This window comes from Babylonia areolata, chromosome 4 (genome assembly GCF_041734735.1).
Source record: "Babylonia areolata isolate BAREFJ2019XMU chromosome 4, ASM4173473v1, whole genome shotgun sequence".
NCBI classification, from domain to species: Eukaryota; Metazoa; Mollusca; class Gastropoda; order Neogastropoda; family Buccinidae; genus Babylonia; species Babylonia areolata.
In genome coordinates, this window is record NC_134879.1 from 9,910,712 (window position 1) to 9,927,772 (window position 17,061).

The window sequence follows — 17,061 nt, forward strand, 5'->3', positions numbered from 1 at the left end:
AGATTTTTTTTTTTTTTTTTTTTTTTTTTTTGTGCAAGTCGATTCCACCACGCCTGTGTTACTGCAGCTACTGATGCCACTATTGGGAGCAAGTGATCCAGTTCTGGAGAGGAAGTGATGCAAGATGAATTCTGGCGCAGTTCTGAAAAGATATACGTCAGAAGCACCTTTAGACACGGTTGCATCCATATTCGTCACATGGGTTGTTTTCTGTTTTGCGTGTAGGTGGTATACCCAGTGTTAAAAGAAATTTGACTGAGCTATCGTTCAACATTGGACAAGGGAACACGGGGTGGTTCTTTCTTTTCTCTCTCAGTCGTGATGCTTGCAGGCATCGTCGTCAGGTAAAGCGGCCAGATCAGTGGAGGAGCTGCATGGCTGGCACCGTTCCCAGCAGTGGTGGTTCCTGTGTGCATGGGTTTCTCTAGAAGCAGGTCAGTTTGTTTGTCGTGTGAAATGTTATGACCGTTCGGGTGGAGGGGTGTAGGTGCCATTGGCGGTAGTTGTTGAGTCAGTCTGTAAATGCACACACACACACACACACACACACACACACACGTATGGGTGTGTGCCTGCGTGCGTGCGTGCGTGTGTGTGTGTGTGTGTGTGTGCCTGCGTGCGTGTGTGCGTGCGTGCGTGCGTGTGTGTGCTAATTGTGTGTATCGTTTGAAAAGATGTTGACAGTTTTACCATAATCAACTCTTAACTTTTACGAATGCATGAAACATGGTTAAATGGTGTATGTGTGTGTGTGTGTGTGTGTGTGTGTGTGTGTGTGTGTGTGTGTGTAAGTGATGGTTAGCTTTCGGTTTTGAGTACTATGGTTAAGCCTTAAAAGTGTGTGTCGTGTCTGTGTATAATGTCGTTCATTGTTGAAGGTGTGCATCATCTGTCAAAAATTGTGAATGGTATAGTCAGTGGCCCCACAAAAAAATGTGTACCTTGGTTAGTTACAGTGTGCACTATAGAAGATTGTTGACATGGTTTTTTTGTGTGTGTACGAATTAACCATGGTACACATGATACACATAGCATATGTAAGTAGTTATTGATATTGTACACCATTCACATTAACCATGGCATCCATGGTGCAGATTGCTTACGATGTGTGCAATTTGCACTGTTGTTGGTTTGTTTTTTTGCCAGTGTGTACTCTGGTTAACTGTCTACACTGGGTTGAACCATCGTGTCTCTGTGGTTACTGCTGTTGATTGTTTATACTATGCGTATGTTTGGTGAAAGGTTATCTGTGTGTATGTACCGTGCAAAACCATTTATGTTTTATACACTTAATTGTTTACTGTTAAATCAGTTTAAAGATTTACCCGTATATACGTTTATCTGTTGAAGTTTTCGTAAATGACATCATGGTTAACTTGTGGTGATAGTAATTTCCATGCAAAGTACATACCATCTTCAGTGCATGCCCCCCCACTCTCCTCTGTGTGAAAAGACAGAAGCACAGCCAGGATCACCTGTTGAAAATTAAAAAAAAATTAAAAACTCAGCCTGTGGCGGATAAAAGAAAATGTAATAATATTATTAATAATAATAATAATGGATACTTATATAGCACACTATCCAGAAATCTGTTCTAGGTGCTTTACAAAAACGCTTTGTTAACATAAAACACTACATCTATGTTACATACACACACCAAAATGTGACTACACACACACACACACACACACACACACACTGCATACATACCTTTTAACAATACATATGTATCTAACAGCTACCCTAACACATACGCACACATAGGCAGGCACAAACTTACATAAACGCACGCACACACAATACTCAATACATGCATGTAGTTATGTACACATACATATGTATACACACATAGTCAAGCACAGCTAACGCAAAGGAAGTGGACCTGCCACAATTGAACTTACTGCTGAGGGAAAAGGTGAGTTTTGAGACGAGATTTAAAAGATGCGAGGGAATCAGAATGACGGGTTATCAGGGAGCTTGTTCCATGCCTTTGGCGATTGAAAAGAAAACGATCTGTGTCCATAGGTCTTACTTCTGACGTAAGGTATCATGAGAAGTCGAGTATCAGAGGAAGAACGGAGCTGGCGAGACGGGGTATAGATATGGAGGAGTTCAGAAAGATACTTGGGGCCAGATCCATTGACTGCAGAAAAGGTCAGAGTGGATAGCTTATAGTCTATTCGATCAGAAACAGGCAACCAGTGGAGAGACTGAAGGAGAGGAGAAACATGGTCAAATTTAGAAGCTCTGCAAATGAGTCTGGCAGCGTTATTCTGAATTCGTTGGAGTTTGTTTAACAGATATTTGGGAAGGCCGGCCAAAAGAGAGTTGCAGTAATCCAATCTTGAGAGAACCAGAGAGCATACAAGTGTCTTGGTTGCATCGGTTGAGAGATAGTGGCGGATAGAGCTGATTCTACGCAGTTCCAAATAGGCAACTTTACAGATATTCGAAATGTGCTGTTGGAAGGAAAGGAGACTGGTCTAGGATTACACCAAGACTGCGAACAGAAGGAGAAAGTGAAACAGTTGTGCTATTGATCAGAACAGAGTCAGGAAAGGAAGGATGTTGACGAAACTTCTTTGGACAGGTTATTATAAATTCAGTCTCATCATCATTTAGTTGCAGCTTGTTGAGAGTCATCCAGCCCTTTATATATAATCATAACAGCGTTAAATTCAAAAGTCGAAATCAGAATGAAGTGAATAAATTGAATTGTTAAAAAAAAAAAAAAGAGAAAAAAGATGGGAAACAGCAAAACCAGAGGTGAAAACGAAGAAAAGGGTAGGAATCAGTGGATAAGAAACGGACTTTTTTTTTTTTTTTTTTTTTTTTTTGAAGTTTGAAGTTTTAATTGTCCTTTCACTCATGGAAGACTGCTACAAAATAATGATTTCATGTCCAGAACGAACATTTGAAAATGCACAACAGTTTCACTTAGAAGTTGAGAATACAAAATTGTCTTTTAACCCCAAAAGAATATGTAGACTACATTTGCGAATTTAATTAACTTGAGCTATAATTACTTTTTTTTGGCCTCCTTTGAGCATATTACAAAAATTCAAAACCGATTCCGGAGACAAGTATTTTTTTAGGCACATACCTTTTTCGCAATTGATCATTCTTCAAGATATTTCAATTTAAAATAGAGCTCATCCCCAATTGCAGACATATTGCAAACCTAACATGTCCGTAACTCTTGTGGTATGCCTTTGCGTCTCCCTGTTCCTATTTCGAACGTACTACTTCTAAATTTGTAGAAGCTAATAACATAATTATCAGGCATTTGGCGTGTATTTTTCTCTACCAAAATCACTTTTGAAATTTCGGTAGAACAAGCATTTGTTACTCGTCCCTGGAGCACGTCCCCATAAAAGAGTGTATTACCGTGCGCCATGCTTGATTGTTGGCATATGCACCTCATTAATTTGGAAATGTGCATTATACTAAATTTATGACGGTGCACACCGCTTTAGCTTCATTTACGCCGGGTAGTATTAGGAGGTCCAGTATCATTATGTTCGACAATGTAACCAGCAATAATGAAGTGTTACTTTGTGCTGCAATGGTATGTTTACATGGTTAGTCAGTCACCAAAGGATCTGACGTCAACACCCACCTGTGGTGGTAGGTTCGACGGGGACAACCGTCCCGAGAGGGAAGGGGGGGCTAGGGGATGCGGGGGGACGGGCGGGGACGATCAAACACAGCGATGACACCAGCAGAATGACAAAATGTTCAGATGGGCACTGCCAGTTTACCGTGGAGTTGAGTTCAACGACCTTTTGGCCGACGCCATTAAGATCCAGTTGTTCAGGGCCTAGTTCGGGGAAGGTTGCGTTGTTGGATGGGGTCAGCCCTGGATGTCTGTCCAAGTGAAGGGTCCGTGTGGATGTCAGTCCATATGAAGGGTCCGTGTGGATGTCTGTCCAAATGAAGGGTCCGTGTGGATGTCAGTCCGTGTGGATGCCTGTCCAAATGAAGGGTCCGTGTGGATGTCTGTCCAAGTGAAGGGTCCGTGTGGATGTCAGTCCATATGAAGGGTCCGTGTGGATGTCAGTCCAAATGAAGGGTCCGTATGGATGTCAGTCCGTGTGGATGTCAGTCCAAATGAAGGGTCCTTATGGATGTCTGTCCGTATGGATGTCAGTCCAAATGAAGGGTCCGTGTGGATGTCAGTCCAAATGAAGGGTCCGTGTGGATGTCTGTCCAAATGAAGGGTCCGTGTGGATGTCAGTCCAAATGAAGGGTCCGTGTGGATGTCAGTCCAAATGAAGGGTCCGTGTGGATGTCAGTCCGTGTGGATGTCAGTCCAAATGAAGGGTCCGTGTGGATGTCAGTCCGTGTGGATGTCAGTCCAAATGAAGGGTCCGTGTGGATGTCAGTTCAAATGAAGGGTCCGTGTGGATGTCAGTCCATATGAAGGGCCCGTGTGGATGTCAGTCCATATGAAGGGTCCGTGTGGATGTCAGTCCGTGTGGATGTCAGTTCAAATGAAGGGCCCGTGTGGATGTCAGTCCATATGAAGGGCCCGTGTGGATGTCAGTCCATATGAAGGGTGCGTGTGGATGTCAGTCCGTGTGGATGTCAGTCCAAATGAAGGGTCCGTATGTATGTCAGTCCAAATGAAGGGTGCGTGTGGATGTCAGTCCAAATGAAGGGTCCGTGTGGATGTCAGTCCAAATGAAGGGTCCGTGTGGATGTCAGTCCAAATGAAGGGTCCGTGTGGATGTCAGTCCAAATGAAGGGTCCGTATGGATGTCAGTCCAAATGAAGGGTCCGTATGGATGTCAGTCCAAATGAAGGGTCCGTGTGGATGTCAGTCCAAATGAAGGGTCCGTGTGGATGTCAGTCCAAATGAAGGGTCCGTATGGATGTCAGTCCAAATGAAGGGTCCGTGTGGATGTCAGTCCAAATGAAGGGTCCGTGTGGATGTCAGTCCAAATGAAGGGTCCGTGAGGATGTCAGTCCAAATGAAGGGTCCGTGTGGATGTCTGTCAAATGAAGGGTCCGTGTGGATGTCTGTCCAAATGAAGGGTCCGTGTGGATGTCAGTCCAAATGAAGGGTCCGTGTGGATGTCAGTCCGTGTGGATGTCAGTCCAAATGAAGGGTCCGTATGGATGTCAGTCCAAATGAAGGGTCCGTGTGGATGTCAGTCCAAATGAAGGGTCCGTGTGGATGTCTGTTCAAATGAAGGGTCCGTGTGGATGTCAGTCCAAATGAAGGGTCCGTGTGGATGTCAGTCCAAATGAAGGGTCCTTGTGGATGTCTGTCAAATGAAGGGTCCGTGAGGATGTCTGTCCAAATGAAGGGTCCGTGTGGATGTCAGTCCAAATGAAGGGTCCTTGTGGATGTCTGTCAAATGAAGGGTCCGTGTGGATGTCAGTCCAAATGAAGGGTCCGTGTGGATGTCAGTCCAAATGAAGGGTCCGTGTGGATGTCAGTCCGTGTGGATGTCAGTCCAAATGAAGGGTCCGTGTGGATGTCAGTCCGTGTGGATGTCTGTCCAAATGAAGGGTCCGTGTGGATGTCAGTCCGTATGGATGTCAGTCCAAATGAAGGGTCCGTGTGGATGTCTGTCCAAATGAAGGGTCCGTGTGGATGTCAGTCCGTATGGATGTCAGTCCAAATGAAGGGTCCGTGTGGATGTCTGTCCGTGTGGATGTCAGTCCAAATGAAGGGTCCGTGTGGATGTCTGTCCGTATGGATGTCAGTCCAAATGAAGGGTCCGTGTGGATGTCAGTCCAAATGAAGGGTCCGTGTGGATGTCTGTCCGTGTGGATGTCAGTCCAAATGAAGGGTCCGTGTGGATGTCTGTCCGTGTGGATGTCAGTCCAAATGAAGGGTCCGTGTGGCATTCCAGGGGCCCTGTTTACACGGCGTCATAGATGGGATGGTAGTTGACAATTAAAAAGCTTGGTTTTGGTGGCAAGGACGGGGTTCGCTCAGCTTTCCCTAAAGTTCATGCACACGCATGCACATACTGTACAGAGTGTGAAACCACTCGCGTTCACGATAGAACACACACACATAGACACAGACAAACACACACACACACACACACACACACACACACACACACACACCATGCCCTTTTCAAGCTATCTAGAATAGAATAGAATATGTCTTTATTACCAAGTGTACCGGGGTCACAAGGAATATTGGGGGGGATAGTACATAACAAGATACGAACATAAATCGAAAATCGTACACAAACACAGATACAGTAGAAATAAGATACATACAAGTGCATATCAATATAAAGACTTGTGCATACTCATGCATGCACGCACTGCACACTCACACACCCACACATGCACGCACACACACACACACACACGCACACACACGTTTGAACAGAAGCTGCATATTACATGTGGATGGGGCTGATGACTAGATATTCTAAGACTTCATAAAAGAAGCTATCAATCTATCTGTCTATCTATCTATCTATATTGATATATATATATTGCTTGCAAGTAGTGTAAGTGCGAGCGCGCGCGCTCGCGTGTGTGTGTTTGTGTGTGTGAGAGAGTGCGTGCGTGCGCGCACACACACACACCATGCCCTTTTCAAGTTATGTAAGACTTCATAAAAGAAGCATTCTATCTAGATATCTATCTGTATTGATATATATTGCTTGCAAGTAGTGTAAATGTGTGTGTGTGTGTGTGTGTGTGTGTGTGTGTGTGCGCGCGCGCGCGCGCGTATGTGTGTGATCTGTCTGTCTTTTTCTCTTTAGTTGCTAATTTGGTGCCAGTGCCGTGTGTAATATTTGTAAGATGGATTGTTATAACGTCTTTTTCTTTTGCGTAAAAAGTTTTGAGTTTGCTACTTGAAAAGTTTTTGCTTCGTCTTTTGTTCAGACCTCTTTTTTTCTTTCTTCTTCTTTTTTTTTCTTTTTTTTTTTTTTTTTTTTCGCGCGCGCGCGTGTGTGTGTACGATAGTTTGGGAGAAGAACGTGATTGATTTCTTGCTGCTGTTCAGTTTCGCTAAGTCTGACTGTTCTTTCTGGGGTAACCTAGTGAAAGAAATGTAGGGGAGAGAGAGAGAGAGGCCTTTGGGGATGGGGTGGGGTGGGGTGGGGTGGGGTGGGTGTGGTGGTTGCAGGGGGTATTGTGGGTTTTAGTCGTTGGTGTCGGTGTGAAAGGAAACAGTAGCCTTGCACATTGAACGACAGAGAGAACTCTTCTTGTCGAAGATAAAAATCATTACCCCACCCCCCCGGAAAAAAAAAAAAAAAGAAGACAAAAACAACCACCACCACCAACAACCGTTTACTTCCCTTGTCCCTTCCACTCACGCTCAATTCGAACACTCCTCTTCCTGACTGTATGTGTGTACAATCGCATATTGGCACACACTGACACACAAACATACAAGCGCGTGCTTACCGCAGCACACACACACACACACACACACACACACACACACACACAAAAACGCTCTCGCGCACACAACGCATACATACACGCCCGTGCGCGCGCACACGCACACGCACGCGCTCGCGCTTGAACCGAATATGAAACTATTGTGAGTATAAAGTGTTGGATGAGGGGTGGGTCAGGGGGTCGGGAGAAGTGCATTTTAGTTGACGAAGGAACGATCAAAGAGTGAAATAACAACAACAAACTATAATAATCATACTTTGATGCTCCCGCGACGCTGGACGTATGAGGCAGTCAGTCATGACGCTCAATAACTCGGGGCCTTATTTGTATTTGTATTTCTTTTCATCACAACAGATTTCTCTGTGTGAAATTCAGGCTGCTCTCCCCAGCGCCACCCATTTTTTGGTATTTTTTCCTGCGTGCAGTTTTATTTGTTTTTCCTATCGAAGTGGATTTTTCTGCAGAATTTTGCCAGGAACAACGGTTTTGTTGCCGTGGGTTCTTTTACATGCGCAAAGTGCATGCTACACACGGGACCTAAGTTTATCGTCTCATCCGAATGACTAGCGTCCAGACCATCACTCAAGGTCTTGTGGAGGGGGAGAAAATATCGGCGGCTGAGTCGTGATTCGAACCAGCGCGCTCAGATTCTCTCTCGCTTCCTAGGCGGACGCGTTACCTCTAGGCCACCACTCCACTTACGCCAGGCTGCTGGTGTCACCGCATTATCTGTTGACAAGTCTGAGGTCTGCTGGCTCCACCATTCTTTGCCACCAGCTCAGCTTGGGTTGTCTGAAATAACAAGACAGCAATAAAATGAAAATGGAAAGATAGTACTATTAGTGATGGTGGTGGGAATCTTCATCAAGCAAACAGTATAAAAAAAAGAAACTTGTGTAAGATTTTTTTTTTCAACATTTTTTTTTATTCAGACAAAGGTTTACAGATGCAGAATTTATATATTTCGTGCATTAGAAAATATAGGGTAAGCATATAATTAAGTTCTGAGTACTGACAAGTCCACAACAGCAAAACGATACATGTTCAATGGCAAAATTCCAAGGTAGCATTGTGTAGCTTAATCTTGTATTAAACAGTTATAAAGTGCCCTATTTTTCCACAAACTTGTTATGTTCCATAGTTATGTTAAAGGCATACTTGTCTACTTCATATACCTGTTTGAGGTCTTTTTTGAACATTTGTAGTGTTGGTTTTACTTTGTTGATTCTACATTTGTATACATAGAATTTAGCTATCAATAAAATATATGAGAAACATTCATCAGTTTTCATTTTGTTGTGTCCAAAAAGCACAGTGTGTCATTCAGGTTAAGTCTGTCACAATGTAAACACTTTTCTTTGAAATATCTCACAAATTCTGTCCAAAAATGTTGTACATGGTTACATTCCCATCAATAATGCAGAATTGTATCTCTTCCTCCCTTACAAAAATTACACATAAAATTATTATCTGGGAATATTCCCATCTTCATCAAAACAGAATTTGTCACAAGAATGTGAGAATTAATTTTCATCTGGAACCATTTTAACCTTATCTCATGGATTTTTCTTGTGTTGAAAAAAATGTTTTTTCCAGTCAAGTTTGTTTTCAAAAATCGAGTCCCAATTTTTACAGGCATTTGGTTGTTCTGGTTTTCCAATTATTATTTCGTAGAAACGTTTCGTTCCTCTTGGGGCCTTTATCATTGCAGTGAATGCTTTATTAAAGCTGATTCCATTGTAATCATTGTTTTCAAATGTTGTGTTCTTTTCTCTTAAAACATTTTAAAACTGAATTAACACAACCAAAGTATTCTAACACTGGGACTCGATTTTCAATTTTATCTTGGAATTCGTGAATATTAAAAAAAAAAATATCCATTCCCTTTCACAATGTCTTTGACATAATAAGCATCTTTTCTGACACAGTCTTTAAAATACAAGACTTTACCATCAATCATAAATTTGTTATTAAAAAACAAAGGTTCCTTCAAAATATCTTGTTTAATATGTACATCAGTTTTGTCATAAAATTCTGAGTAGCTACGAAACACATCTTTCCAAAAGAGGTTTATTTTCCGTGAGTGAGTCAGTGTGTGTGTGTGTGTGTGCGTGCGCGCGCGCGTGTTTAACGCTTAGCCTTGTTGCCTATAGTCCAGCCAACCACATATGGCTATATGGGAATTCAACGGTGTCGAAAAAAACAAACAAACAAAAAAACCCAAAAAACAAAACAAAACAACAACAGCAACAACAACAACAACAACTAACAAACAAACAAAAACAACAACAACAACAAAAAAACAACAAAACAAACAACAACAGACGTAACATAATACTAACCATTAAGCTCCTTAAAACACATCATTAGACTATGCTAAGGATGTCGGCCTTTCCGTCCAGGTATTCATCATTGATGAAAAAAACAGCAGCAACAAAAAAACAACAACAACAAAACAAACAAAAAAAACCCTCTTCATAGCGAAAGCGGAAAGGACCGGAATCTAAGAGAAAGACGAAATTTGTCTAATCACCTGAGCAACGTAGCACAGACAACACCTCACACACTGCGGTTGGGGTGGTGTGTGTGTGTGTAGGGGTGGGGGGTATGAAAGATGTATCTGTAGAACAAAACTCGTGTGTGTGTGTGTGTGTGGGTGTGTGTGTGTGGGGGGTATGAAAGATGTATATGTAGAACAAAACTCGTGTGTGTGTGTGTGTGTGTGGGGGGGGGGGGTATGAAAGATGTATATGTAGAACAAAACTCGTGTGTGTGTGCGCGAGCGCACGCGCGTGTGTGTTTAAATTAGTGAGTGTGTGAGTCAGAGAGAGAGAGAGTGTGTGTGTGCGCAACCACTAGGCTGGCGAAACAAAACATGTCCTCGAGGCCCTTTTCAGTAAAATTCGCCATCTCTTCCAGTAACATAGTTCAAGTGTGGTCATACATGCATCATATCATACAAAGCAGCGCTCAGCAAAATTATGCCCTAACGCTTGGGAATTACCTACGAAATGGAACTAGATAACAGAGAATGTCGTTTCAAGACAAACAAGAGTGATAACGAAACGCATAATGCGTTTACGTAACCACCACAAATGCTATATACAAAATCAGACAAATTATGAATCTTCTTTCCCACACGCGTTGCAAACGCGCTTTTATGGAGTAAAGCAAGACATTGATTGACATACGGGACCTCAGAATGTGATTTCGTACATTTTAGTGTAAAGTATAAAACGACAACAGTACATCTTCTTCTTCTGCTTTCGCGGGCTGCAACTCCCACGTACACTCGCATGTACACGAGTGGGCTTTTACGTGCATGACCGTTTTTACCCCGCCATGTAGGCAGCCATGCTCCGTTTTCGGGGGTCAACAGTACATCAAAAGAGTGGAACGGAAAGATAAAGCGCGTGCGCGCGCAGGATACAAACTGATTTTTATTGGGTCTTAACGCGCGCGTGTTTGACTTTGACCGCACATGAGCCAGACCCCAGGAAAGCACGCAGACCAGACCAGAATCCAAATCGGCAAAACGACACAGCGCGGACAGCATATCACAGAACTCAGTCTGTGGATGAAATGGTGCGAGCACCCGCGTGTCGGTGCGTGTGTGAACCAAAAATCAGAACCAGGGGCCAGACGCGCGCACACACACACACACACACACACACACACACAAACCCATAAAACTCGCACCTCCCAGGTGTAAAACAGTGTGAAGTGCCAGATGATCAAATCCCGAAAATATAGCAAAACAAATCATTGCATGACATTTCACACGACATCCCCTCCCCTACCCACGCCCACAGCCAACCGCATCATGTGTGTTCCATGTCTTCCTTTCACATGTTTTTTTTTTTTTTTTTTACCAGCATCACTGTGTTCACGTGGATCATCCAACAATGCGATATTTCAGTCACAAGTCAAAAAAAAAAAAAAAAAAAAGAAAAAAAAAAAAGATATACACACACACATACATACATACCTCCATATATATACTCACACACACATATACATACATACCTCCCTCCATACACACACACACATATATATATATATATAACTATGTATGTACACATACACACACACACATATATACTCACGTACATACATATGCACACACATATATGCACATACATATACACACACACTGGCCTCCCCAACCCCTCCACCTCCCCCCCACACACATGCACATGTAAAGAAGAAAAAAAATGAAATAAAACAGAATAAAAAAGAATTTAAAGAAATGAATAAATAAGTGCAGCACTAATTCTTTCACATTAACTGAAACGTTGGGGAGAGGGGGAAAAAAAAAAGAAAGAAAGAAAAAAAAAAAAGGACCAACGTGAATAAGAGTTAGCAGTTCACCTTGTTTTCCGAATAACCACCACACCACACAGCCTGAACCAGCTTTCGATGTCTTGTGTTCCGTTTTTTGTCCGTTAATGGTGAAGCTGGAATGTGCGTGTGTGCTGAAGAGGCGCGCCAAGAGGGTCAGGGTGGGGAAGAGTTATCTCCGAAATTCCAGGTCTGTGGCACGCTTCCAAGTCATTTGGTCAATATTATGCGCATAAATATAGTTACATACCACTCACATATATCTTACGTATGGTAAATTCATGCAACATACAGCTCAGTTTACCAAGTCAATGAAATGGAAAATACTCATGACATTAATTGTGTGTATGCTTACTTCAGCCTACATGATACCACAGACAGGTTGCACCTGCACTCGTTACACAAGACTTATACACCCACGCGCGCACACACACACATTTGCTGACGAAGTAGAAGATGGTTTTAGAACTATCTGTAATAGGGCTAGTGCCTGAATCACTTGCTGACGAAGTAGAAGATGGTTTTAGAACTATCTGTAATAGGGCTAGTGCCTTAATCACTTGCTGACGAAGTAGAAGATGGTTTTAGAACTATCTGTAATAGGGCTAGTGCCTGAATCGCTTGCTGACGAAGTAGAAGATGGTTTTAGAACTAATCTGTAATAGGGCTAGTGCCTGAATCACTTGCTGACGAAGTAGAAGATGGTTTTAGAACTAATCTGTAATAGGGCTAGTGCCTGAATCACTTGCTGACGAAGTAGAAGATGGTTTTAGGACTATCTGTAATAGGGCTAGTGCCTGAATCACTTGCTGACGAAGTAGAAGATGGTTTTAGAACTATCTGTAATAGGGCTAGTGCCTGAATCACTTGCTGACGAAGTAGAAGATGGTTTTAGGACTATCTGTAATAGGGCTAGTGCCTTAATCACTTGCTGACGAAGTAGAAGATGGTTTTAGAACTATCTGTAATAGGGCTAATGCCTGAATCACTTGCTGACGAAGTAGAAGATGGTTTTAGGACTATCTGTAATGGGGCTAATGCCTGAATCACTTGCTGACGAAGTAGAAGATGGTTTTAGAACTATCTGTAATAGGGCTAGTGCCTGAATCACTTGCTGACGAAGTAGAAGATGGTTTTAGGACTATCTGTAATGGGGCTAGTGCCTGAATCACTTGCTGAACGAAGTAGAAGATGGTTTTAGGACTATCTGTAATGGGGCTAGTGCCTGAATCACTTGCTGACGAAGTAGAAGATGGTTTTAGAACTATCTGTAATAGGGGCTAGTGCCTGAATCACTTGCTGACGAAGTAGAAGATGGTTTTAGAACTATCTGTAATAGGGCTATTGCCTGAATCACTTGCTGACGAAGTAGAAGATGGTTTTAGAACTATCTGTAATAGGGCTAGTGCCTTAATCACTTGCTGACGAAGTAGAAGATGGTTTTAGAACTATCTGTAATAGGGCTAGTGCCTGAATCACTTCCTGACGAAGTAGAAGATGGTTTTAGAACTATCTGTAATAGGGCTAGTGCCTGAATCACTTGCTGACGAAGTAGAAGATGGTTTTAGAACTAATCTGTAATAGGGCTAGTGCCTGAATCACTTGCTGACGAAGTAGAAGATGGTTTTAGAACTAATCTGTAATAGGGCTAGTGCCTGAATCACTTGCTGACGAAGTAGAAGATGGTTTTAGGACTATCTGTAATAGGGCTAGTGCCTGAATCACTTGCTGACGAAGTAGAAGATGGTTTTAGAACTATCTGTAATGGGGCTAGTGCCTGAATCACTTGCTGACGAAGTAGAAGATGGTTTTAGAACTATCTGTAATAGGGCTAGTGCCTGAATCACTTGCTGACGAAGTAGAAGATGGTTTTAGGACTATCTGTAATAGGGCTAGTGCCTGAATCACTTGCTGACGAAGTAGAAGATGGTTTTAGGACTATCTGTAATAGGGCTAGTGCCTGAATCACTTGCTGACGAAGTAGAAGATGGTTTTAGAACTATCTGTAATAGGGCTAGTACCTTAATCACTTGCTGACGAAGTAGAAGATGGTTTTAGAACTATCTGTAATAGGGCTAGTGCCTGAATCACTTGCTGACGAAGTAGATGGTTTTAGGACTATCTGTAATAGGGCTAGTGCCTTAATCACTTGCTGACAAAGTAGAAGATGGTTTTAGAACTATCTGTAATAGGGCTAGTGCCTTAATCACTTGCTGACGAAGTAGAAGATGGTTTTAGAACTATCTGTAATAGGGCTAGTGCCTTAATCACTTGCTGACGAAGTAGAAGATGGTTTTAGAACTATCTGTAATAGGGCTAGTGCCTTAATCACTTGTTGACGAAGTAGAAGGTGTTTTTAGAACTATCTGTAATAGGGCTAGTGCCTGAATCACTTGCTGACGAAGTAGAAGATGGTTTTAGGACTATCTGTAATAGGGCTAGTGCCTGAATCACTTGCTGACGAAGTAGAAGATGGTTTTAGGACTATCTGTAATAGGGCTAGTGCCTGAATCACTTGCTGACGAAGTAGAAGATGGTTTTTTCCTTGCTTCCTCCTTTGACACACTGGTCGACATAGTCTTGGATACTTCTTAGAAAAAAAAGAAGGAAGAGGACAGTCAGTCAAATTGATTTTACAATTTACATTTGGCACCAGTCTCTTAAATTTCTTATCAATCGATAAGCGCAGTCACATTTTGTAGAATTCTTAAACCCAGTCACCTTTCTGAAAACAGCATGTCGCCCTGAATTGTCCCGACACAACTTCGATCACAGTTCAGCGTGCACAGAGAACGAAACGGGAGAGCTCCTTGCTAGAAATTTTCTGTGTAAGATTTTGTTGTTGTTGTTGTTGTCCTGTTCATCAATAACTGTTGTAATGTGACAAATGAAAGTACTGTTTAAACCAAAATTAAAACAAAACTCCCCCCCCCCCCCCAAAAAAAAGGCATTGAAACAATAACAACAACAACAACAAAACACACACAAAAACAACCCTCCCTCCAAAAAACAACAACAAAACAAAACAAAAAAGACACACTCACAAAAAGCAAACAAACAAGAAAAAAATAAACAACAAACACACACACACACACACGCACGGACACACACACGCACGCACGGACACACACACACGCGCACGCACGGACACACACACACACACACACACATATATATATATACACACATAACGTTGGTGTTGAAGTAACGTAGACGGTAATGTTAGTCAAAGATACAGTCAAATAAGTTGCCACAGTTAGATATAGCATTTTGAATGGAAAACGACGAACTAGTGTTAGAAGCTTTAAAATCCTGACGGTATTTATCTTGAAAAAGTACACTGTCCGAAATAAAAAAACAAAACAAAACAAAAACAACAATTGAATGAAGGAACAAACAGAAGTGAGTAAATAAATGAATAAATGAATACGAGAAAAACAGAAGGCAAGTACGAGAGAGAGAGAGAGAGAGAGAGAGAGAAGGTGGAAGTAGTCGCTGGCTTTGTCCACATATATTGAACCTTATTTTCCAGTTAATGTCGCTCCTCGAACTCATAAAACAACAACAAACAAGCAAACAGCCCCACCCGCCCCAAACCCGCCCCAAACCCGCCCTCTAAAATGAACAGAAGTAAAAGGAAAATAATATAGTGATAACTTTTTTGTTTAATTGACGAAAGGTTAATTCCTTGACATATCAATTTGCACGCCTCCATGCATTTGGAGCAACGCATGCGCATGCGCATGTAGAGCATCGTGCATATGTGTACTCACTGACGCAGGCACGTACTTGTTTGAATGCGTGCGTGCGCGCGAAACACACACACACACACACACACACACACACACACACACACTGCTCGCTAGTAGTAATTGCACATTACAAGTAATGCTCAGAATCTTTGGGCAACGATTTTGCGCAGTATTGGTAATAGGTTTTGCAGGACTTTTTTTTTTTTTTTTTTTTTTTAAACCCGAAGCTTTATAATAACAAATACAGAACACATTTTAATGATTAGATTAAAAAAAAAAAAGTGTATCATAAGTGAGTCTTGAAGGCCTTGCCTTTCTTGTTTATCTGGTTATAAGCTTCGAGTTTCGGAAAGCGAATTAACTGTGATAACTTGAAATAATCACAGGCATACCGTTACATGTTTGTACTGGGGAATGAAATTAAGATCGTCATGAAAGAGCAATTTTACCACAAATATTTAACGTGTTCAAAGTGGTGGATCAGATTGTTTTCTATATTGTTCTTTTGCTTTGAAATGATGTTTATGTTAGTTTCAGTTTCAGTAGCTCAAGGAGGCGTCACTGCGTTCGGACAAATCCATATACGCTACACCATATCTGCCAAGCAGATGCCTGACCAGCGGTGTAGCCCAACGCGCTTAGTAGTCAGGCCTTAAAAAAAAAAGAAGAAAAAAAAAGGTGAATAAATAATAGATAAGCGTACATAAATAAGTAAATAGATACATAAATAGATAAATAAATAAATAATAATTATAATATGAAAAAAGGTAGTGATAATAATAATAATAATAATAAAATACATAAATAAATATGTTTATGTTAAAAAAGAAGAAGATAATAAAAATAAGGGGAATGTAGCACCCACCCCACCCGCCCACCTTCCGCTCTCCATACCCCAAAAGTCCTCCCAATGGTTCTTTTTTTCTCTTTTTTTGTGTTTTGTATTACTTGTTTTGCGTAATTTTATTTCTGTATAATATGAATGTAACACAAATTGACATCAGTGGATAGACAAAATCCATCCTTGTCCTATTTGTTTGTTTGATTGATTTTTTGTTTGTTTGTTTGTTTGTCTTTTTAATTCTTGAGGTCGCAGTGGTGAGTGAAATTTCTTTGATATTCATCCAAAGCCGATATTGTCGCGAAGTCATAAAGACTTCGAGCGGACGCGCGATTTTTACAGCGTATTAGCCGCGGACTTTAGTGTGTGTGTGTGTGTGTGTGTGTAAGAAATATCAGAAACGGTATGTTAGGTGGTGCTTGTTTTTTGCAAGAAAGAAAAGAACAAATGGATAAATTTCCTTTTGAAACTTGGATGTTAGTTTTTCGTGTATATGATAGTTCTATGGCTCTCAGTTCTTCTTGGTTTGTTTGTTTGTTGTTGTTGTTGTTGTTTTCCCCAATCTTTTATTTCAGTTTTTCACTCCTTTTTTGGGGGGTGGGGGTGGGGTTGGGGTGGATGGGTGTGTTGGGAGGTGGGGGTCGCTTTGTTACGATGTCCCGTCCACTTAAAAGGAAGCGGGGGTTGGAGGGTTTGTATGGGAGCCTGGTAGACCGTTAGAGGACGACTCTCCGG

The 17,061-nt window shown here is 41.8% G+C and overlaps 1 protein-coding gene across 4 annotated transcripts in view; it reads left to right on the forward strand.

The window, feature by feature from the left end:
• The window catches only part of LOC143280842 (uncharacterized), a 266,693-nt gene that overhangs the window by 52,106 nt on the left and 197,526 nt on the right, over positions 1 to 17,061 (forward strand). Inside the window, exon 1 of one of the 4 annotated variants that reach the window (XM_076585558.1) lies at positions 118 to 434. The exons of the other annotated variants lie outside the window; for them this stretch is intronic. The gene's annotated coding sequence lies outside the window, so the exon portion shown is untranslated. Of the gene's footprint in view, positions 1 to 117; positions 435 to 17,061 lie in introns of those variants that run through there. 4 annotated transcript variants of the gene reach the window in all.